This window comes from Nylanderia fulva, unplaced genomic scaffold (genome assembly GCF_048542155.1).
Source record: "Nylanderia fulva isolate GAGA-0341 unplaced genomic scaffold, ASM4854215v1 Scaffold24, whole genome shotgun sequence".
NCBI classification, from domain to species: Eukaryota; Metazoa; Arthropoda; class Insecta; order Hymenoptera; family Formicidae; genus Nylanderia; species Nylanderia fulva.
Window position 1 is genome coordinate 1,924,460 of NW_028190304.1, and position 25,337 is coordinate 1,949,796.

At 31.1% G+C, this 25,337-nt stretch overlaps 2 protein-coding genes across 2 annotated transcripts in view; one reads left to right on the top strand and one right to left on the bottom strand.

Annotated features, from left to right (window-relative positions):
* Window positions 1-25,337, bottom strand: part of LOC114934258 (uncharacterized) — a 204,613-nt gene that overhangs the window by 95,002 nt on the left and 84,274 nt on the right. Inside the window, exons 2-3 of the mRNA XM_029306922.2 lie at window positions 19,261-19,345; window positions 18,856-18,898 (exon numbers count right to left, since the gene is read on the bottom strand). The gene's annotated coding sequence lies outside the window, so the exon portion shown is untranslated. The remainder of the gene's footprint in view (window positions 1-18,855; window positions 18,899-19,260; window positions 19,346-25,337) is intronic.
* Window positions 1-25,337, top strand: part of LOC114934257 (1-phosphatidylinositol 4,5-bisphosphate phosphodiesterase epsilon-1) — a 144,370-nt gene that overhangs the window by 17,090 nt on the left and 101,943 nt on the right. Inside the window, exons 2-3 of the mRNA XM_029306917.2 lie at window positions 16,067-16,133; window positions 22,851-22,895. The gene's annotated coding sequence lies outside the window, so the exon portion shown is untranslated. The remainder of the gene's footprint in view (window positions 1-16,066; window positions 16,134-22,850; window positions 22,896-25,337) is intronic.

Below are 25,337 nucleotides of genomic sequence, written 5' to 3' on the forward strand. Positions count from 1 at the left end.
CTTTGAACAATGTAAAGTATCTGAAATTACGTTACAAGTTTCTTGTGAATAAAACGTCGCGTAACATTCTTCACATTTTCTTTCATATGACATCGCCGCTGCTTTCAGCGGAGGATAACATAATGAAAGAATTTATTTCTGCTCTGTGGTTGTTCAGAAAACAATTCTCTTTATATACGCGAAAAAGAGATTCAATTTATACAAAAAGTTCTCCTCTCCCGGAGAATAAATTGTATTTTATGTTATAGAGATCAATACATTTTAATATATATTTACACGGAGAAGACGCGAAGCTTTCGTACAAAAACCAGAATATCTAATGCCGACGGAGATATTAAAATGGTCCCATCTTCAACCGCGTGCGCTATCGATATCGATTTATGACGGTGCATAGTCTGCAGGAGTTGGGCGAGCGAGAGTGAGTTACATTCTTGGCAAGGATATCGAATTAAAAAAGAAATCTCCTTCCCGCGAGACACTATAGTATATCGAACTGGGAGCTTGCAGCGGGAAAACTCCATTAATCTATGTTTCACAGATTTCTGCGAAGATATACTATATTATGATCTATTCACTGAATTATATTACTTACGTAAATTGACGTAGTTGTTAAATTTTTCTTATTTATTTTATATAGAGGAAGAAAATCTTTGTCCCGTTTTGTCTACATTCTTTTTTTACATCTTCCCCGTCCGATCTCTGAATTTCAGATAAGAAACTTGAGAATTATGCTTCAAATGCACACACGGAATAATAATTTTTATTCACGTATTATAAAAAAAAGTATGGAATAATTAGAATCTTCAAGGCGAGTAAAATGCAAAGTAGACATTAGCATGAAAAGAACAAGATTGGCGATATTTTAAAATATTAGAATGATACTCTCTCTTAAGAAGATGCATTAAAAATTGCCTAGTAGCCTTTCAACTCGAACGAAAATATTTGAAGAATGTTATGCGACATTAGATATCGAAATTAAAAATTTAAATTACGATCGCAAAAACGTTGCATAAATCTGCCCTGACATTTATACGAATTTAGTTGTGAGCGTTTTTTATTTTGCACAACAATTTACAATTTAGCTTTTTTTTTTTATGCAATCATCAATTTATTTTCTACAAAACAATTGTAAAATTATTTTTCGCGTGGATGCATCTACATTTTCGTATGTTTCTCGAAAAAAATATTTGATATGTCAAATATCAGCTTTAATAAAAGGTCATCTTTAATATACATTTATGTAAACTAGTTTTCTTGATAGATTATAAACGGAGTTACATGACAAAAGTTGGAAATGTATCGTTTTGATACTCGACATTAAATAAAAAGATGATAGCAATTAAAAGTTTGTAAAGATCAAGTATAATACTTATATTTTAAATTAGCAGTAAGTTTTCATTATTTTATCACCGTCCCAGAGATTTGTTTCGCATTTCCAATCGCATCTAATCGGTATAAATCGGGAAATTTCAGTGGCACTTTGACATTTAAGCTAAAGAAAAATCGAGTGCGGATTGCTCAAAGAATGCTGTCATTAAAATTCCATTCTGGGACATCCTATATAAAGACCGGAATTGGAAAGGTGCAAACTTAGTTAAGAACATTGTTAACATTGATTGCAACTACGCCTGCCGAATGAAGATTAATTTGCACGTAGTATATTCTAAGCCATCTTGTAGGAATTTTCAAAACAATTCCAGGGTGTCCAGCAGACTCAATAAAAAAATTCCCTCATTTTTTCAGATTTTCTAAGACCAGAAATTTATTTTTCCCCTAACTTTTTAGTATTATTTTTTCCAAATATATCCTTTGCATATATCTATATGATAAATCAATTATAAATATTAAATCATGAAATCTTTGAGATATTTTTGTCAACAATGAAAAGATTCAGAAGTTAAAAATGAAAAAAATTTCCTCACTTTTTCAGATTTTCCAGAACCAGAAATTTATTTTTCCCCTGATTTTTTAGTATTATTTTTTTCAAATATATATGCATAATTAGCATATATCTATATGATAAATCAATCAAATGTTAAATCATGAAATATTTTGGTCAACAATGAAAAGGTTCGGAAATTAAAACAAAAATTTGTAGTTTTATCTCTATTAAACACATTGAAATAAAATAACACGACGATAAAAATATAAATTAACGAACACACTGTAGATGAATCGATTTTTAACACAGAAAATTAGCGTGCTGGGAGTCGAGGAAAAGTTTATATTTATTCATATATCTATTTAATAAAAAATTTCAAATTATCGAGTCAAATGTAGAATAATGTGAAAAAATCCAGATAAATAATAAAATTTCCTGACAATTCCCGATTTATAAAATTCCCCGATCGCTAGACACCCTGATTTAATATACATCGCTATTAATAATCAATTTTATTTTTATGAAACACGAGACGAGGACAATATTTAACTTTGCCACGGAGATTATTGCTTACGAAATTGCGACAAAAAGAGAGAAAAAAAAAAGGAAGCAAAGAGGGAAAACGCGAAGAGAGAAAGAGAGTCACGTTTAAATCAGCGACTGTAAACTTCGAAGCGACGGAAACTGAGACTTCTTTCCGGATTCTTTGACTTTAAGAAAGAGTGCACGCCAGAGCGAGTCATAAAAATTGCGAGAGAAAAAAGTTCACGATCCCCGCGGAATTTTAATTACCGACAGTTTCAAGCTTTTTTTTTCCCGTAAGTTACTCAGTCGCCTAGTGTCAAAATTTACGAGTGACCGAGATTTCCATTCGCGGTGTCGTAAATTGAATTCGCTCAAGCTCTCCCTTACGTTAACTGCGCCCGCGGTGGATGTACAAAGAGATGGATGTCCATCCATCGTCGTTCGCGTGAGACTCTTACATCCACAGGAGGAAGGAAAAAACGGGGTGCAATAAATTCCGTTTAATAGACTACAAAGCGAATGGCCAATCTGTTGCGCGATTGATCTCCATTCGAGCGAATTTTCCCGGAGCGAAACCAACTTTCTTTCCCTTTTTCCGAGATTTCTAACTCTCTCCGTTATTATCATTACTCGAGTCATTGTATATATATCGGTGGATAAGTGGCCTGTACGAATCATCGCGTCATTATTGTTGGTAATTCGATAGGAACGAGACGGTTATACCAATTACATGCACGTGCCTGCTATTGATTTCTGTACGAACGCACAGAGAAAGAGAGAGGGAGAAAGCATGGTTGCAGTTTGGATTGTGAAGGGGATGCGAATGCAAAGTCGTTCGTCCGAGATTATTAAGCTCTCGCTTCTCTCGGCGCTTTATTACCTGGATTTTTTTTTTCCTCTTCCGTTTATTAGTCCGTCCGGGCTTCTCCATCCTGGTTTTCGATCGATTTGACGCGTGAGAGAATAAATCATTCGCGAGGGCAAATGTTTTTTTATCGCAATTTACATTAATTCGTGATTTCATCTGTAATTCTCATTTCATCCTCTACTTTTATCGATCTACTCTTTTTTTTCTTCCATTTATGTCCAATCCGCGTATCGATGTGACAGAAGCTATTATCCATTTGCCAAGAATGTATGGTTTCGAATGGCAAGAGCTTATATAATCTGATTACGGGAATTAAATTACGTGGAAAGTTGACATTTTTTTTTATTTAGTGGCTAAAAGAATGATTATTGCGTAACCACAAAGAATTGTTTTCTCTCTCTCTCTCTCTTTTCTTGTGATCAATTTATTATTACGCATATTTCTTTTCGATGTATCTATCAGATTTAGAACTTTTGCTTTTATCTCCACGTAACTTTTTGCAATTCATCTTAGTTTCTCAGTTTCTTCGGAAAAGGAAATATATTATTGAAATGTTCAGTATACCAATACAATGATATTATTTCAAACGATATTTAATTTTTTACAAATCTAATAATATCAAAGAACTCGCTTTTATATACCTTCAAATTTCACAAAAAGAATGCCAAACATTTTTTTAAAATATAAATTTTAAAAATTTAAACTATTCATAAAAATTTCAATCCTTTCGATATAGTCATCGATTTTTTAAATTATTAGAAAGAAATATTAAATATAAAATATATTCGTTAATAATCGGACACATAAAACTCTTTTCAAGGTAAAGTTTTTTCTTTTTCTGTCATACCAAATCATCGAGTGATTAATGCGTAACTTTGATGATTTAATCTGCAAGATTATTTAATCTTTAAGAATTTTTTTTACATTTAGAATCTTAGAATTTAGAATTTTGAAAATTAAATTATCAAGATGGATTAAGTCATTAAGAAAAAATAGGCAAGTTTGAAAATAAAAGTACCTATATTCTAAATTTAAAAAAATTAATTATAAAGATTAATTTATCTTGAAGATTAAATCATCAAAGTTGATTTGATTTCTTTTGAATTTAGAATATACTTTTATTTTCAAACTAGTCTATTTTTTCTTAACGACTTAATCCATTTTCAGGGTGTCCAGCAGACTCAATGAAAAAAATTCCCTGACTTTTTAGTATTATTTTTTCCAAATATATCATTCGCATATATCTATATGATAAATCAATTAAATGTTAAATCATGAAGCCCGACTTTCTAGATTTCCCTGATCTTGATGATTTAATGTCCACAAATTATTAAGAAAAATAGGCGCGAGTTTGAGAAAATATTCAAAGTTAAAAAAAAAATGATAGTTATCATATATGTAAATTCTATGGGGAAAGAAATGGTCGAAAGTACCGGGATATTATGTATGCTAAAGATATTCCTCTCTGATGTTCTACCTATCAGGTTTTAGCATCGCGCGCGAGGCCATCTTATCGTTGATGTGCAAACGCGCGTGTCCTCCTCTTAGATAAATTCCTCGACACGGTCGCCGGGAAATCGTCCCTCAAGGAAAATAATCCATCCTCTCTCTCTCGCTCTCTCTCTCTCTCGCTCTCGCTCTCTCTCTCGCTCGCTCGCTCGCTCTCTCTCGCTCTCGCTCTCTCTCGCTCTCGCTCTCTCTCGCTCTCTCTCGCTTTCGCTCTCTCTCGCTCTCTCTCTCTCTCAAATGTACGTTCGACTCGGCGCGGGAAAATCTTTAAAATTCGATCGAGGCACAGTTCGCAATTCCCAATGAGCACACACATTCTCTCCCGAAGATGGTGCACACGTAACCCCCGAAGACAAGTAGGGTAAGTGCCATTCGGCACACACGTCGTAAAGAGGGAGGACAGGGCGAACGTTAGTAAAAATAACTCTTGTCACCATTTTCCATCTCCATTTCTGTTTCTCTCCCGGTGTCCCGCGATAAAAGGAGAGAGTAACCACCGACGGAATGATGAAATAAATCATGCCTTGTTTTTCCTACACAGTTCTAAGAGAAAGCAGAACACTGTAGAAGAGATGCGCGAGGGATATGAAGCGACATTATATGGCATCCGTAATGTCTAGTTTTTTTTTTTATAGAGCCTCACGTTTGAAATAAAGAGGAAAAATGTGTAAAATTGACAGATCCAAAATACGAGAAAAATAAGGGAAAAACAAAAAGAAACGCCGTCAGAAAGTCAAACGAAACATGGGTAATTCCCTCGTGACCGATCCAAGGAATCTAACGTGACAAAGGAACCAAACGGGTAGCCGAAAAAATTCCCGTAAAATGTATTCTGTCCCATAATGTACATACACATCTAATTTAGGCGAAGTTTATTCAATACCGACGATATTCTCTGGTATATATGGCGGAAGGGTCAAAAGAGGGAGAGAAGAAACTTTTGTACGCGTAAAAGTGGATTTCGCTGCACCATCGGTGGCAATATTGCTTTTTCTCGAGAAAGGAAACGATAAAGGGCGAGGAAAGAAAGAAGCGAACGCGCAAAAGAGCGCCGCTATAAACCGCTTCAGATAATTCGCGAGAACTTTACCATTACGTCCGAAAATTCCCGGGCTCGGTCGAGCTGCGCGATACCGTCTAATCGATACCATCGTGCGATTGAAAGTAAAAAAAAAATAATAATAATAATAATTGCGACGTTCCCACTCGGTCGAAAATGTCTTTTGCTTCCTCCCTGACGGAAAAAAATTAGCTACCATAGTTAAATTTTATGAAAGAATTAAATTTCTTGATTTAAATTTGTTCAACTACCATATGTATCAAATTTATTATTTTATTTTAACAGAAAATATATAGTTAAAAACATTTTTATTAAGTCAAAGGGTTACATTAACACGTATACACCTAGTGAATAATAAAATAATTTTAGTCAAATGTAACACATTTTTTTAAATTAAATTATTTAACTCCATTGTTTTAGTTAAATTAACAATAACATATTGAGTAGGAGCAGTGATGACCTATAGGGATGGTTAAAAATAACTCAAATTGGGTGAAATTTAACAGTGTATATATATTACAACCTGAAATTTAGTTGCCATGCCTAAATTTGAGCTGTAAATAATAATTTTAGCTGTCATAGCTAAAATTTCGGTATATGATAACTCAATTCCATACGTAATATATGGACAGCTAAAATTTATCTATACGGTAGCTAATTTTTTTCCGTGCTCGAACTTTCCACCTTCTCTCGTTCCTCATTTAACAGATTTTTCCTCCCGTCGTCCCTCTCGAGCCGGATTATTTCAATATTAATTTTAATTAATTTCGAAGCATGTGGAGGATAACGATCCTTGAGAGGAGGGTCTAAGAATCTGCAGAGCAGCGTTACTTTTCTCGTGAAGACGATTCTTCAACGGATCGTAGACCGAGAAGCTCTTAATGTATACGTGGAACGATGACTGAAGGAGTATCGATTGCGATAGAAGAATGTCATCTTTTGTTGTTGAAAATCCATTTCTCTCTCTCTCATCGGGCATTATAGCGGGAAATAATAATTGATGGAAATATTCGACGAGAAGGCGACGAGCGAATTCGCGAATGAAGTCGTATAACGATATATACCGCATCAGATCGTGGTTATTCGTAATTTGGTAGAATTTGCCGCCAGACCGAGCGAAATGACGGGGAGAATCCTTTATACGGGTGATAACTTCCGGATTTATATATATAGATATATGTGTATACGAGATATCGCTGTGCTTTAATTAAATGAGTATTTTCGCGGCGACACGATACGTCGAGATTAATTTATATGTGGAAAAAGCGAATGTCGCCGCTATTAGGAAAAAAAAAGTGCGATAAAGAACAATATTTGAGTTCTGAAATAATTAATAATTACGTCGATTCGGTGTCACCTTCTTCATATTTGAAAAGGGAAAAGAAAGAAGAGAGAGTGAGATTCGGAATGAAGGGGAGAGCAAACGAAACGGAGAACTGTATAGTTATCCGAAAGTTGACTGTAATTACAAAAGATGAGAGACGACCGAGAGCTCTGCAGAATCTCTTGAGGGCCCACATACATGTAATATTTCGAATGTGCACAGCGCTTAAGTCAACATTCTCGAAATCGCGAATGTGAAGCACTATATATATATATATATATATATATATATATATATATATGTATATATGTATATATATATATATATATTAACATTTGATAGGTCGGGAACACCCTATATATACATATATATATATACATATATATATATATATAGGGTGTTCGTGACCTATCACATGTTAATAGGAGATTCCTGAGGCGATTTGGAGAGGATTTTTCCTCAGCGAAAATGTCCAGGCACCAATAATTCTCGAGTTATCAACGATTAAATAAAAGCTTTTTTGTAAACCAAGCCTTGTAAAAATAAATTATTAACAAAACTACATTTTGTAGTTAATTTCAGGTAAAGTTTACTTCAATAGAATTTTCATTTAAGGCTTTTAGTTACAAAGATATATGATTTCAAAAATTGGAAACATTAAAAAATGATGACGTTTCTCGACATTTTCGCTGAGGAGAAAAATCGTCTCCCATTAACGAGGTCTGGGATACCTTGTATATAAATGGCCGATATTATAATATTTTCAGTGGAATATAGGCGGATAGATACGAAGACTCTTTCCTATATGAATGCGGAAACTGGCTTCCAAGTGGAACAATACAGAAATTTCCAATCCTACATTGTCCTACATTATCGAAGGATTGCATGAAATGTCGGCGCTTTAAATTACGCTTCGAATTCGATGGAAATTTTAAATTTACGATAGTAGTTCGGTAACTTTGGAAAATTACCAAATTGCAAAAATGCGTGTAGATATAAATGTGACATTTATTTCATAGAGCGATGCGACAAAATTTTGCAGCCAATGTTTAATGAAAAAGTTTTTTTTTGCAAGTTCATTACATTTCAAATTGACGTAAAAGTATAATAAAAGCGATACATTTTTCAAAAAAACGTATAAAATTTATTTTGTAAATACGAATTTTGCATTCATATAATATAATTATAATTTTTTCAATTTGCAAAAATAATGTATTCTGCAATTTTTTTAAACAGAGAGAGTAATAATTGAATTGGAGAAGTCTTTACATTGCAAGATTATATTAAATTGCAATGTAATCCCGTTTTATGACAAATTTATCGACGCTTACACACATACATTATCTTTTAATTTAAAAGATAAAAATATTAGATTTTTTGGGCAGAGGGAAAGAAAAAGAGAGAAAGTGCCGCCTCAGCATTTTTATACCTTCACCATCGTTTCATCGCACAAGATTTATGTGTAATAATCAGTATAATATAATAATCGATCAAAAAATCGCATGAATTAATTTTATGTATTCCAGATTATATTAAACAACCTAGATTGTGTATAAAATTAAGATAATGGAAGAATTATAAATGCTAATAAACCGAATAAGAGTTCGACTCGCTGAAAGATATAATTACACGGCGGAAGCATGTATAGAAGGAAAATTAAATTGATTCTCGTAATGAGCTTGCTCATTGATTATTTAACAAGATATTCCGCGAGAGTATGTCTGTAAGCAAAAAAACTGTCAGAAATCAGGAATTAATGCAACAAGTTTTCAAATTTTTCCACGAATTATCCGCGCATTTCGGCGATTTATACGTGATCAAACGATTGCGATGGCACACAAATCAGAACGTCCAGCAGACTCATTGAAAAAAATTCCCTGACTTTTTCAGATTTCCCAAGACCAGAAATTCATTTTTTCCCCGACTTTTTAGTATTATTTTTTCCAAATATATCATTTGCATATATCTTTATGATTAATCAATTAAATGTTAAATCATGAATCTGCATTATGTACGATAATCGAAACAGACATGTCATTATAATATTTAAATAACCACCCTTCTTATTTATATTATATCAAATTTTATTTTTAATATATTTTAACAAATTATAATACATATATTTTAATATATTTAATGGTATCTAATATTACAAGAAAACTTCAAAATAAAACATTTTTAATAAAATTAATGTATTAAATAAAATGTATTTAATAAAAAAAATGAATTAAAATAAAATTCTTGAACAATATTATAATTCTTAAGCAATGTTACAATATATTTTGAAATATATAATACATTGAAATATAAAATAACACGACGATGAAAATATAAATTAACGAACACGCTGTAGATGACTCGATTTTTAACAACACAAAATTAGCGTGCTGGGAGTCAAGGAAAAGTTTATATTTATTGAATAAAAAATTTCAAATTATCGAGACAAATGTAGAATAATGTGAAAAATTTCCTGACAATTCCAGATTTCTAAAATTCCCTGACAATGTCCGGTTTTCCAGATTTCCCTGAGCGCCTGCAAATGCTATCGTTCATTAATACTAAACGCGTCGCGGTTTATCGGAGACCGATGCGTCTTTAATTGGGTCACCAATCTCGAAATCTAACAGTGAGAAAACTGAAATTTATGCGCGACCGCATTTTAATAACGTAACCAAGTTTTGATTGCTTCATTCTGCGTCGGCAGTATTCACCCGTTTCACGGATGCGCTTCTAACATCGAAATTGAGAGGCGAATCCGTGATATCGTCTATTGCGAATGGCTGCTGGAGTAACGCGAATTTCTCCAAAATGCATATACATATATATATATATATATATATATATATATATATATACACGTTCACGCTTACGTACGTATAAAGACACTCATCGTATTCCCCGAGTTAGAGAAAACTAATCGCAAGAAGGAACTTCCGACCGGGATGAGTTCGTAATGGCGCTACACGTTGTCGCGACTGATTAAGATAACGAATATTCGGGGAAGATGAGAAGATCTCGGGGAAACTTACTTTCTCCGGCTGCAGCCAATTCGCGGGAGAATTTATTCCCTTCGAATCGCGACGAAAATGAGATTCGCGAGAAATATTAAGGATTAAGAGCGGAAAGCTCCTTTATATATATCCAAACGCGAAAAATAACACTGTTCGAGACAAAAAATTAACTCGAAAATTGCTCCATCACAATTTTCAGATTCTTAATTAATGTTGCAAAAAGGACTATTTTCGTGAACTTTGTCATATTATAACTACAATATGTGACGCGAGGGAGAAGTTTTATTGTAATCAATATAAAGTATGTTGTTAACACTTTTGACCCTCGAAAGGAATTTTTGATGTCGATTATGGGCAGATGATTTTAAAATTAGCTAGATAAAGACGAGATGAAAATAAGTAAATTTATCTAGATAAGGTGAAGATGATTTTGTTTTATATCTAAGATAAAAGATAAAATTATATATATGGCGATTCAGCTAGAAAACTTCCAGATAATATTATTTTTAAGACCGCTTATAAACGCAGTTATAAAAAAGAAACATAAAATTGTATATATACCTTACTTTAATTTCATTTTATGTGCTATAACTCTAAACCAAAATTATCTCAACATTAGTCTACATAATTTAATAAAGATAACTTCTTTTTGTCTGAGATGTGCAGATATACGTAGATAATATATATTTTTTATTATCTATATAAAGATAAGATATAACGCCAAAATTTTATCCAAATAATCATCTATATAATTTTATTTAAGTAACAGCAAATACTGTTTATGGTCAATAAGATTTAACCATGGATATATTATTGATCATAACCAACATATCAAAAATGTCTTTCGAGGAGGGTTGAAATCTTCTTTTGATTGCAATAAAACTTCTCTAGCACATCACATATTATAGTTATAATTCATGAAAAAGCCCTTTTTGCAATTTTAATTAAAAATGTTTCAAAGTCGTAACGTGATGGAATAATTTGGAAACCAGATTCATATTCAGCATTGAAAAAATTATAAGAACCGACTAGTCTCGTTCTGATGAATTTTTTTTGTCGAACAGAGTGTAATAGTCGCGCAGTCTCGCGATATAATATATTATGACGTAATTTCCGGCGTAATTCTCGGATTATGTAGAAGATCTCGGCAAGATTCAGCACGATTATCTCTTGAAGCTTAAAGCCTGGTAATTTCCACGTCGTTAGTATCACTGCGCGAGTTAAATAAGGGACCTCCTCTCTGTGAATCACACATACGTAACCTAGATATGTATACGCAAGAAGTGAAATCGATTAATACGAGTGTTCCGTGAAGAGACAGTCATCCCGGATATCGCAGATATCGGACAAGCACTCGCGCGAGAACACGGTAGTTCGAGTATTATCTTAGAGCGTTTTACTAAAAACATGGATTTCTACCCTTGCTCTCCTTTCGACCCGACCAAGTATCGAGTATCGGCAGAAACTCGCCAAGAAACTTTTCCGATGAAGCAATTATTTCACCTCCGAAACATCCAAATTTACTGTTGATCGACATACCGATTGCACGAATTTCCCAATCGGGAACGAAGCCAGGAAGATTACACGGATCTTCTACTCGCGCGCGACGATTTGGCGTTCAGGGTATTCAGCAGACTCAATGAAAAAATTTCCTGACTTTTTCAGATTTTCCAGCAAGACCAGAAATTCATTTTTTCCCCGATTTTTTAGTATTATTTTTTCCAAATATATCTATGTGATAAATCAATTAAATGTTCAATCCTTGAGACATTTTTGTGAACAATGAAAAGTTTCGGAAGTTGAGTTAAAAATGAAAAAATTTCCTGATTTTTTAGTATTATTTTTTCCAAATATATAATTTGCATATTATCTGTATGATAAATCAATTAAATGTTCAATCATGAAAACAAAAATTTAAATCAATTATACAATTTGCAATAAACTATTTAAATAATCTTTTTTATTTATGTTATATCAAATTTTATTTTTAATATAATATATTCAATGATATCTAATATCACAACAAAATTTTTAAATAAAACTTTTTTAATAAAATTAGTGTATTAATTTTTAATAAAAAATGAATTAAAATTAAGTTCTTGAACAATATTATAATATATTTTGTAATAGATGATACGTTGAAATAAAATAACACGACGATGAAAATATAAATTAACGAACGATTTTTAACACAGAAAATTAGCGTGCTTGGAGTCAAGGAAAAGTTTATATTTATTGAATAAAAAATTTCAAATTATTAAGACAAATGCAGAATAACGTAAAAAAATCCAGATAAATAGTAAATAATTTCCTGAATTTTTCCTGACAATTCCAGATTTATAACATTCCCTGAATGACCCGGTTTTTCAGATTTCCCTAACTGCTAGACACCCTGGCGTTGTATACATCCTTGATTACATATATAAAGCGGCAGGATTACGGCCTGCACGCCGTTGTAGTGAGAATTAATTTAATGGAACGGACGCCATTTGTAAATAAATGTATGCGATAGTTATAATTAAAAGCGGCCGCTTGTTATATCGCACAACGTGAATTATTCCCAGATGCAAAGAGAGAGAGAGAGAGAGAGAGAAAGCTCACTAATGATCACTGACCGCAATGTAATTCCGCTGATTCCGTCGTTGCTCGTAACAATAGATCGTAATAATAATAGAGCTGGAGACTGTTTCTCGGTCTTTAAAATCACTCTCGTCGTTATTCCGGGAATGAGGAAAAAGCGAGTAATCGTGATATACAGATATCCATAAACCTGTTTTGGGAAATAGACGTTCCTGGCGGCCAATTTATTATTCTTATGCAAATAACTGGGCGAAGATTAAAGTTCAGGATATATAGTTAGGCGCATTAACCGAAACTTAGCGGCAAGTCACTTGCAACAAGGTGCTCGCAGAACCAGACCATGTTAGCCTATCAAGTAGTTGGCTGGCAGAGCCAAAACTTACCCTGCCGATGTATTTAGGTGATGTAAAGGAAGCTATCCGTAACTCCCTATACAGCTATACAAACTTAGAAATTTCGCGTTAATCGGGGAAAATATTTCTCTCTTCGCGTTAACTTCCTCAAGTCTTTCATAATAAATATAAATATACCTTTGTTATATTTCACGTCAAAAAGACTTCGTAATACATTAATTTGCAGGCAAATGCAATTAAACACAGAGGAAAATAATTCATTTTTCAAAACAAAAATATTCACGCATACAAGAGACGACTTTTCTCTGTTATAAATAAAAATTAGTCGTGCTTAAAGAGGGATATGCTCCTCTAAAGTTATTAAGATAATTGCTCCTCGTGGTTCCTGCGTTTATTCAAGTGTAATCGAATTCATAATTTCAAAAATAATAAATTAATTTTTACAAAAGAAAGAAAAAACCTATTCTAATGCATTTTAATAATAATAGATCGGAAAAAATGTTATTTAATAGAATATTATCAATTAAATATATTTTTGGGACATATTACGTGTTTGTTTGCTTACTTGAATGCATTTTCGCGTATTGAAAGCTCTTATAGCTTTTCTATTAAAAGCTTTATTAATGGCAGTAAAATTTCCGTCTAACTGCCTTAGGTAGCGCGACATATTTATGCAACGTAATTTCGTCTATGAAATGCGAAGAACTTCGGGATAGCATGTGAGCCAAGGACAATTTAATTAGCAGTTCATAAGATTATTAACTTCACTGTCACGCGTGTTTAAAGTGAAATTACGACTTAATTGCACTTTAACGACTATGCGATATGCGAGATTGGTAAACTGATATTCCGAGTTGAAATTTTTTTCCTATTCTCGATTTCAATTTGTAATCCAACGTTCTATTTTGATACTTTAAGCAAGATTAAAGCATCCTTTTTTAAAGCTGTTTCAATCTGTAATTTTGCTCGTTTTTTTTTACCTTGTAAATGACAAACTAGTTAGTTGATAGTCTATCATAGCAATAATTGAGATACAAAATAGAAACTCAATTTCTATATAAATTAAACCTCGCAATCAATTCCCATATAATTAAACTTCGAAACCCTTTCGATTATATAAACATGAGAAAATTGAGATTGAAAATAGGAGTAAAATTTCAAATCGAGATGGGTTAGATATCGAATAATAATATGCATAGTTAATATTTAATGGCTTGATGAAGAGGTTTGATAACCTAATTATATATAGCGCGAACTGTTATAATAATTAATAGGATCGTATATAATGAGCGCATTTATATCTTGAAAAATCATTAAATAGATAGCCGTGTATGAAGATATATTGTCGAAATAGTTATATTCGGAAATGAAAGACACAGTCCAGACAACACGTGTTTGGCGATGCATCTGCAATGTATTTCGCGTACATTCGATGCATTTGTGTATATTCCACTGTGTACAATTGCACTCGAGTGGAATGCCACTCCGAACGAGAGGAAGAAACCGAGTTTATCTTATTTACCGGCAACAGTAAGGAGGATATCTCAATTTTCCGTTTCAGAAAAGTTTCTGAAAAGCGCGGTCTAGCCTAAAGTTCAAACAAACGCAAAGTTGAAATTTTTCTCCTACTCTCAATTTCAATTTTCAACGTAACATCCGCTTTAAATATTTTAGGCATCCTTTTTTCACAAAACTATTTAACTTCTTACAAACTTTTACTTACAATAGAACCGAGAAATTCTACTCGAGGTGGAATTTCGCACCTCTTTACTATAATCTTTAATTATTATAAAAAATAATTTTTTTATATTATATTATATACATAATTAGATAAATAACTTCTCTATATTTTTTTATTAATATTGAATTTGTGTAATAATTGCTAATAATATTTATGTTAATTAATTTATTCGAAAATTACAATAAGGTTACAGAAAAAAAATAATATAATAGAATATTTGATTGAATAATATTTAAAAAAATTGCAAAACTCTTGAAGGAATATTAAAGTAGAAGCAAAATTTTAACTCAAATATAAAGAATTTTTTAAATTATTATATACATAATTATAAAAATAATTTCTCTCCCTTTTTTTATTAATGTTGAATATGCGAATGAACGCTGAGAATTTTTATGATAATAAATTTAATCGAAAAAATTGTTTTACAATAAGGCTAGAGGAAAAAAATCAGAATATTTGGTCGAATAATATTAAAAAAGATTGAAAAAAATTCTTTAAGAAATATTAAAGTAGGAGCAAAATTCGAAATCAACTCAAATAGAATTTCGCCGTCTTAAGTAGAAGGTATAAGTTGAATAGTTTGAAAAGAGGGTAATCTGACTTGTTTAAAGTATCAAAGTAAATGTTAAACTGAAAATCGAGATCGAAAGTAAGAGAAAAAAAAGTTCCACTCAGGGTTGAGTTTTATTACGTACTTTATTACGCACGGTGTAAAGATTAAACGAGTTATCCTACACTTCTTTAATATCCCCTCGCGAATACCAACGAAGAGTTTCCAGACATTTACTCCCCAAAAGCGATCGCGTATCACGGAATAATTATTCATACTCGCGGAGAGAAGTGGAAGACTCTCTCTCGTAGAATTCTCGATATATAAGCCACTTCTCAATCTTCTAAACGGCTTGACTTTACGATGAAGTTCGCGACTTGTTAGCTGCAATTCAATACTTTCGCCGGGTCTCGCGAGATCGTACGAGGTTTTAACCATGATCCGTCATAAAATCAACACGTTGCCCATAAACGGTTCTGTACGACGAGAACAATTCAGAAAGGAAGATTTAGAATAACAAATGTACGCAGTAATCAGGAACAACGTGTTGCATAGCAGATGTCGAACTCTTTCGCGAAACTTTTCCGCGATGGAACGTTTCTTTATTTTCCTTGCAGTTAGATGCGACACATATATTAATTTATTATCGATTTATTTTTTCAGACGAAAGAGCCAGAGATCGATCAGAGAAAACCATATCACACTTTAAGAGGAACTGTATATCTTGGTGGTAAGTAGAAACGTTTGAATGATTTATTGATACGAAATAAGTTATAATTGTGAAAGGAGTATAGAAGTAACAGATAATTAAGTGACAGTTTTCGATCTATACGCAGAGAGAATTTTCTCTTAGAATTTATTCTGAAAATCATGATAATCATGGGACAATATGATATTGAAAGACTTTTATTAGGATTTCTTTGATTAATATTTACATCACAATAAAAAATATGAATATCCACAATAAAATATAAAATATGTTCGATTAATTTTATTACATGCATAGTAAAATTTATTGCATACATATTTATATTTTTAAATATACATATTTTTTATTGTGGTAAATATTAATCAGAAAAACTCTTATACAAATTCTTCTAGTATTTTATTGTCCCACGATTACCATGATTTTCATGGTAAATTCTAAGAGAAAATTCTTTCTCATGTATATATACATTCTTGTCTTAATTAAGTTACTATTAGATAATTAAATTATTATGTATAAAAATAATATTTTCATTTTGCAATCATCAGTTGAAATTCCATATATAATAAAATAGCTTTCAATAAAAATAACACCATGCAATAGTGCATGAAAGTGCGACATTTTAGGCATTATCGCATGCAAAATGTATATATATAATGTAGCTTACCTTTTAAACAAAACAGCTGCTGAAATTTAAATATTTAAAAAAAATACAAATTTCTATAAAATTTTAAATAATTTTTCTGGATAGTTGATCCATTCATAATGTTATACTGTGCAATAAGATGTGTTTCAATTACCAAATAATAATTAAAATTTATATATAGCATTAATAATTTGAGAATTTTTAAACACACTTGAAATTTTGTTAAAATATGAACAAAAAAAGCAATCTTATTTTATAATCAAATATTAATAAGATATAATTTTAACAAAGATACCACAATTTACTTTATTATATTTTCGTATTTTATTAGGCTAAAGGATATATCAAAAATTCAAATTTCTACAAAATTTTAAATAACTTTATAGTTGATCCATTTATAATATTATACTGTGCAATAAGATGTGTTTCAATTACCAAATAATAATTAAAATTTATATATAGCATTAATAATTTGAGAATTTTTAAACACACTTGAAATTTTGTTAGACTATTAACCAAAAAGCAATCTTCTTTTATAATAAATAATCAATAAGATGTAATTTAACAAAGATAATATTATCGCAATTTACTTTATTATCATATTTTCGTATTTTATTAAAGGAACATTTACTCCGACATTACTGAAAAATGTCCAGTAATAAGTAAGGAAGTAAACGTACATAACTTCTTTAGAGCCTGATGCATATTCAAATCCAGAAATGTTCCACGCGAACTCGCGTAGATAATTATCATCATAAATTACAGCCACGCTTGTGCGCGAGTAATATCTCAAGTAACCGCAGTTTGTTATCTCACGAAGATACATACGTCTATGTACATATACATATCGCGCAACACGCGGGTGTTGCTCTCCGATAACGAATCCGCGTAAAAATATCGCAGTAGGGACATGACTATCTTCGGGAAAAACATCGAGGGACAGTACAGTTATATCTCCGATTTCGTTCGTGACGTAACAAAAGAGGCATTCCCTCGGAAAATGAAATAGCCGCGTAAAAAAAGAGGCCGCCCACTTTCATTCCTCCACAATCTCGCGGTAATTACATCAAACGTTGGTACAACCGTTCGTCCTTCGTCGATGTTCCATCTCGCCCACCTCGAGAGAACGAATTGCTCGAACGAAATAACGAAGTTGAGCGTGCTCAAGCAGCTGCTTTATTAACTTTAATGCAAAACGAGTAAGTTCGGTCGCAAACGTCGCAAAGGATCCCTAGAGGGTAGGCGAGTGTGGGTGGGTTGGGTTCGGTGTAGGTCGGGAAAACGCGATCGACGAGTGGAGACGGGTCGTCCCAAGCGGAAAGAACGCGCGGCGTTTGAGTTTGCATATAGAGGGTGATTGTGCGGCGCAAGAAATATCGATCCCACCCTCGCGCCAAATTCTCGCGGAGCGTAACCAATTTTTTCACATGTTAACCCTCCCGTAGGACATCCCGCGTATTTACCGGCGCCACGGGACCATTTCGCGCCGTCTTGATTATCGTAGTAACACGAGCGCGACCGGCTGCCGACAAAGCTGCTTTCCGATTCAAACGAGATTTAAAGAAAAAAAAAAAAACGCGATTTTTTCTGAAATATCGTTCCCTACGCGCGGTTCGTGCGAAAAACTTGTCAAAGAATCTTGACTCTTGCAATCGTCAAAAAATGTCTTATTATATAGGATTGATTCTTAGATAAATTTTGTCAAAAGACGAAATCGATTTCATAAAATAAAATTCATTTATATATTTCTTTATATAAAACGTAAGAAAAACAATCGGAGATATTTAATATGCAAAATACTGAATATTGGTATTTTTATATTCAAATGCATATGAATAGTTCAAGTGTCTGCGAATTAAATGAAGACCGTCATAGTTCTGATTCTTGACAAATTCTTATTTTTTCTTAAGTAGGGTTCTTTTTTATAAGTACTATTATATTTGTATACTTTCGAACGATTGCTTAAAATTTTTCAAGTACCTATATGTGTTTTAGCGCACAAGCGAAATTTTTAAATTGTTGACCTTTTAAATCTCTTGACCGTTAATAAAATATTCTTTTATCTTAATTTTAAAATAAAAAATGACTGATCGCACTCACCGATTTGTGCAGCAGCGGCGGATTTGCAGCACGCAATATTGATCTGTAAAATAAGAAAATATATTCTAATTAGAATACAGCTTAAAATAATTAATGTTTCAAGAAAATCAGATCAGATATTTAATAAATAAAATTATATAATTTCCGAAAAAATTTTGATTCATCTTTTAATAGATTACTAAAACAATTAAAATAAAATAAAATAAAAAATCTATATAGTTTTTACATATAAATAATCTAGATAATTATAAATCTTAATAATTTAAATGTGTACATTGTATATAGATATATATAAATTATTTTTCTTATATCGCATTATGTAAAATAGATCACTATCGTCAGCGCGTACATAAACAAGCAATCGATTTTGCAAGTAATAAATTAATGAAGTTATAAATAGTTTACCTCACGATTGTTCCGCCGTTGCCCGATGCTACTCCGAGCATCTTCCTCCTCTCTTTTGTTGACTCTGCTGCTCCTTAATAAGCTTCTAAAACAAATAAAATAAAATAAATTAGGTTAAATTAAATTTAATAAAAAATAAAAATAAAAATAATGAACAATAAATTAAATTAAATTAAATTAAAATCTAGTTTTATATAAATAATATAGATAACTATAAATCTTAATAATTTATATACATATATGTATATAAATTACAAATATCTTATATTCAAATAATATTTTCTGAAATGGAAAGGAGAATATCTTATATCATAATACATAAAATAAATCACTATCAACAAGCGTGCATATAAATAAGCAATCAGTTTTATGATAAATTAACTTATAAGTAGTATAGCCTGCGATTGTCCCGCCAATGCCTGATGTCATCCAAAGCTTTCTCTTCCTCTCTTTTGTTCACTCTTTGCATGCCCCTTTATAATACTTGCGAAAAGACAATTAATTACGATCGCGCGCGCATATTAATCAACAAAATACGACATTCACGGGATACTTGGCACCAGTAAACACGACGTTAATCATACACGACACGCACTTTATTATATTGCGACGTGAATAGAACGCGAAAAAAACACGGTCGCGCGAAACTGCGATTTAATTAAAAATTATCATTAATAGTACATTAATACGAAAAATAAGTGTACCTGTTAACGAAGAGATACGATACATCGATTGTTTATTAATAATGCGTTCTTTTTTTTTGCGGATTTATGTTAAATATCTATTTTACTAACGTAATATCCCGTGGTATCAAAATAATGAACGATGTAATTTTCGATCATTAATAAAACATCTTAGATAAATTATTATAGCTCGAAAGTCTGTTACACGACCGTTTTCTTTCGTGTTGCGTTTTAATAAAATATACATCGCATTACGATTAACGACGAGAGTGCTGTGTAAAGCATTGCAAAATGATTACCGTATTTTGCTAATTAGCGCACGCGCGATCGTAATTAATCGCAAGTGAATGAAGAAGCAGCAAAGGACAGACAAGAAAGGAGATCCGGGATGGCAAGCAACCGTGAGATAATTACTATTTACATAAATGTGCAATATAAGAATCTTTCCTCTTTTTAGATCCTTTTATCTCCGATATTTTATACATTTTGAGACATGGAAATTGAATCTAATTGAACAAAAAATTATTTGTGTTCCGTTTATTATATAAAAAACTTAATATTAAAAATCCTTAAATATTAAATTTGTAAGTCTTAAATATATTTAAAAAATATTTATTAATTTAAATGTTAATATGATATAAAGCGAGAAAGAAATATATAATTAGAGGGAAATATTTTTAAATTATAATTATTTATTATTAATTCCTTTACGTATTTAAAAATTTAAGAAAAATGTAATTAATTAATATTAATATCAATTTATCAATATTAAATAAAAATATTTTAATAATTTATAATTTTATTAATCCAATTATAATTTTAAATTAGACAAAAAATTCTATAAGGCAATATATAAAAATTATACATTCGCTTGTTTATCAAAAATATGGATTATTGAAAAATATATATTTCAAAATTTGTTTTGTTCAATAATAGATTAATAAATTAAACAGCCGCAATATAATAATTATGCTAAGATAGCCTAATCAATTGTTTTTAAATAAAGACTAGAGAATGAAGAAATTAATAAAATATAAATAATATTGTGCTTAAATAAAAATTATAAGACTAGATCTTCTATAGAATTTTTTATTATTTTTAAAATTAAGAAACCTTTTAAAAAATTAAAAATAATTTAAATTTATATTGAGAATTAAGTGGATTAATTTATTGAACTTTATAATCTTTAAAGTATATATATATATGTACCTATATAATTATACAAACATTCAATTTCTAATAAATTTTTTTTCATAAAAAATTGATTAAAATATTAATTACTTTAAGGACAATAGCGTTATTTTTTTTATAAATATATTAATAAAATAATATTTGCAACCTCGATATTGATTTACAATACAAATTTTGATCAATATTTTAATCTGTAAAACTAATAAAAATCTTGTATTCAAATTCGTACAAGGTAGATGAAACTCTATCTATAATAATACAATATTTGACTAAAATATTTAATAAAGTACATGTGTGTGCATGCTTCGAATTATGATAGCGTGGAACGAAATAATCACCGTCAGATAATATATTATATTTGAATAATACGACAATCTGATAATTATTTAATTATGGTTGACATTATACACTTATTTACAAAAAAGATATTTAATTTAATTTTCCGAGAAATGTATTAATACTCACTCTAATAATAAGCTATTATTGAAGCTGTCAAACTTGACGAAACCTTGCATAAACTATATTGACGCATAATATAATCGATCGCTCGATACTTTTTTCGACACTCCCGATGCGACGATTCAAACACTCCCGATGATACTATTCAAACACTCCCGATGCTACATTTCAAACATTCCCGATGCTCCCGCTACATTTACTTCCACGGCCGATATATTTATTCGCGATATTTTATCATTTACAATCGTAATTACGTACTCGCGAATACGATGAGATGATATAACTATTGTTTGCGTTGCAAGTATAATTGCTGGCGACCGTCGAAAATCGTGAAAATATCGTAAGACGGAATCACTGATCGCTGCAATTGACGTTGCGAATGTTAATTGTTATAATCAATCATTACATTATGATACCGAGTCTTTCGACTCGCAGTATCACGAGGTAATGATTGATGTGCAACAATAACGTTCGCAGCATTGGTTGCGGCGATCACTGACTTCGTTTTTCGATATTAATCATTCTCGACGCTCGAGCGTGATTACACTCGTAACGCAAACAGCACGCGGCACTATAATAAATGACAGCGTGCCGCGCGCGCGGTAGACGCACGCGCAGCGCCATCTCGACTTCCGGTTCCGCGGCTCGCGATGACAGCCATAATAGATTCGCGCGCATTTACAAACTCGGAATCGCGGAACTGGACTGCAATGCTCCAGCGGAATTCAAATTTGAGAGGTTTTGTAATCTATGGCGCGCGGTTATTTCTCGTATCAAAAGTGTACGTAAATTAAATATCGATCGATTATTTAACGAGTGTCGAAGCGGAAGCAACTCATTGTTGTAATTAATGCTATCATCGTTACAATTATAATTATATACGGTACTGTATATAAAGTATTATATCCTAAACATTATTTGGTTGGTTAGATTCGATTTTAAATTATCGATAATAAATGTACGATATAAATATACGATATTAAATTATTAATAATAAATATTGTTTACAAGTAAGCATGTTATATCGAAAGTATCGAGGAATGAGATTTTATGTTATGTGCAAATACAGTATTACACAAATAAAAACAAACGACAATTCTGTTAAACAAATTTTGCAGGCTAATAAACAAGTTTTAAATCTCTGTTCAAAAGATTAATAAAAAAATGTCTTTATGTGTAATGACTATTTCGTGAAATATTAATTATTTTGAACTTTATATTCTCTCTTTCTAATTTAAATATATTTGTATTTTACAGATCAATATATTGTCTACAACACCTTTATTATTGTGCATCGTATCGGTGAGTGATTTAATAAATTATTTTTAGTTTAAGGATAATGTAGATTGAGATGATAAAAAATAATTTATTAAAAATCAAAGAGAGCCTGGAAGAGCTCACTGTAATCTAAAACTTTGTTCATATATATGCAAAAAATGTAAATTAAAAATTTCTGGCGATCGTCCAGGTTTTCTCTTATATTCTATACATAAATAATATTGCAATATTATAAAACATTCTTTTATTTGTAATATTTATTACGAAATAAATATTAATTCTAAATTATAAAAATTCCAAAAAATGATTTACAATAAGTAAAAAGATAAATAATTTTTCTGGCTCAAAATACCATCATTCATGTTCTTTTTATTTAATTTTACTTAAAAATCGTGGATACTGAATAAAATAAATCACAATTTAAGTTAGATTTATGAATTTGCATAACACTTGAAAATATTTCCATGCATATCTGTCTATGTTAACAATAAGTACATCGATCAATATTTTCATATTCTAAAAAATGAAACAAAAAATATTTATTTTGTAAATATATTCAATTTAATATTAAAGAAGAAAACATTTACTTGTCTGTGAAAACAAACAAACTTTTATTTACGGATATTTATTAATTTGATAGTAATGGGATTAGAAATATAATCATTGGTACAGTTACATATATGTATGTCGGGGACAAAAAAAACTGAAGCTATGTACAACGAATTAAAGACAGCGACATAAAAAAAAAGTATAAGAGCGCAAGTAAAAAAGACATAGAACGAGCACACTGCGCCAATTTATTGATAAAAGCAACCTCCACGAGCAGTCGCTATCGATTTTTTTATTGCTAGTTTTCCAAATAATTTTAATGAAATATTGGAGAAACTGGTTGCGGTTCGGTCGAGACTGCTCTTTTCTCTTCTCTTCTCGTGCCCGCATATCAGCTAGTTTGTGTATCTCTTTTACACACTGGCTGGAATTTCATTAGTTCAAAGCAGCTTTGTTGTTCGATCGATTGTCGCGGATATAAATCATTGAGGGAAAATACCAAAAGTTTCAAAATAATTATGATCTTAATATCACCATCCTAATTAATGAAAAACTGATGCAAAGATATAAACAAAGTTGAATTTCTCTCCATTTGAACGCGAAAGAAACTTTACATTATTATTAATAATTGATAAAATTTCATTTCCTCCATGAAATGGGAAAATTATGCAATTATTGAACTTTGATCATGGAAATATTTCTGAACTTTTTGAAGTTATTAAAGCGCCATTTATTCTCATATATATGTAATAAATGTGTATTAATTGCGTAACATTGTGCGTTATTTATTCCTCGTGAAAATAATTTCGTTGCATTGTGCCAAGTCAAGTGGTTTGATTTGAAATGAAACTGGAAAGTTTCGAAGAGGTGTCAAAAATGCCAGATTAAAATACTACATTGTAATTGTTGATAAAAACATGTATACGACATAAATGATAACAATGAAATAAATGAAAAAGCAATTACGCGAATTTTTTAAATTCCTGCGAGAGAGTATTTATATTACACACATAATGACACAAATTTTTAAATATAATATAATTAACAAAATACATCCCACTTATGCAGACATACTGTAATTTAGTGTTATACATATATGGAAACATCCGTTTTAAGCTTAATACATTTGAAGCTTTTCAGCTTTAAATAAGATGTGACAGAACTTCCTTTTAAGAGAAATGTATTTCGTTAATAAAATACACATATATGTGTGATCCATTAAATGTATTAAATTACATTTAAGTATAAGCGCTTGAAATATACTGCTAAATCTCGATGTTTCTCTTACAGTTCCCGAGGAAATTAATTTGATATCAATTTTAATACAAAAAAAACTTTAAACGTTTGTAAAAAGAAAAGTCGATGAATAACGATGAATTTCATGCGATAACGGATAGATTCATAATGTTTACATTTCCCTCGATAAATTTGCGGCATTTATGTGCCGTCCATCCATCCGCATATTGTACGCTACGTTTCCCCACATAAATCTCGCCGTTCGTAACTTAATCACATTGGATTTATCACATAGTGCTCGCATCCTTGTTTGTGAACGATAAATCGTCCGAATTGCCGCATCAATAGACTATAAAAAATGATGCTATTATATTAAGCATATATTTGCCTTATTAGAATACATAATTTAATTTTACGAGAATTCAGTAGAATTGAACAAAATGTCCGTCAATGATGCTTGCCCTTATTTAGAGATTGATTCATCTTTGTCTGTTTTTTTTTAACATTTAACAATTCAAAATATCCATTTACAAGATTCTGTAATCAAATTGAAATATTAAACTCAGTTTAAAATTACATACTGTATATGATCTGATTCTCATTTCGCGCGCGTGCGAGAGAGAAACAAAAACTCCCTTAGCTTTCATTATTTCCAAGTTAAAAATTGTTACTGGTTCCATA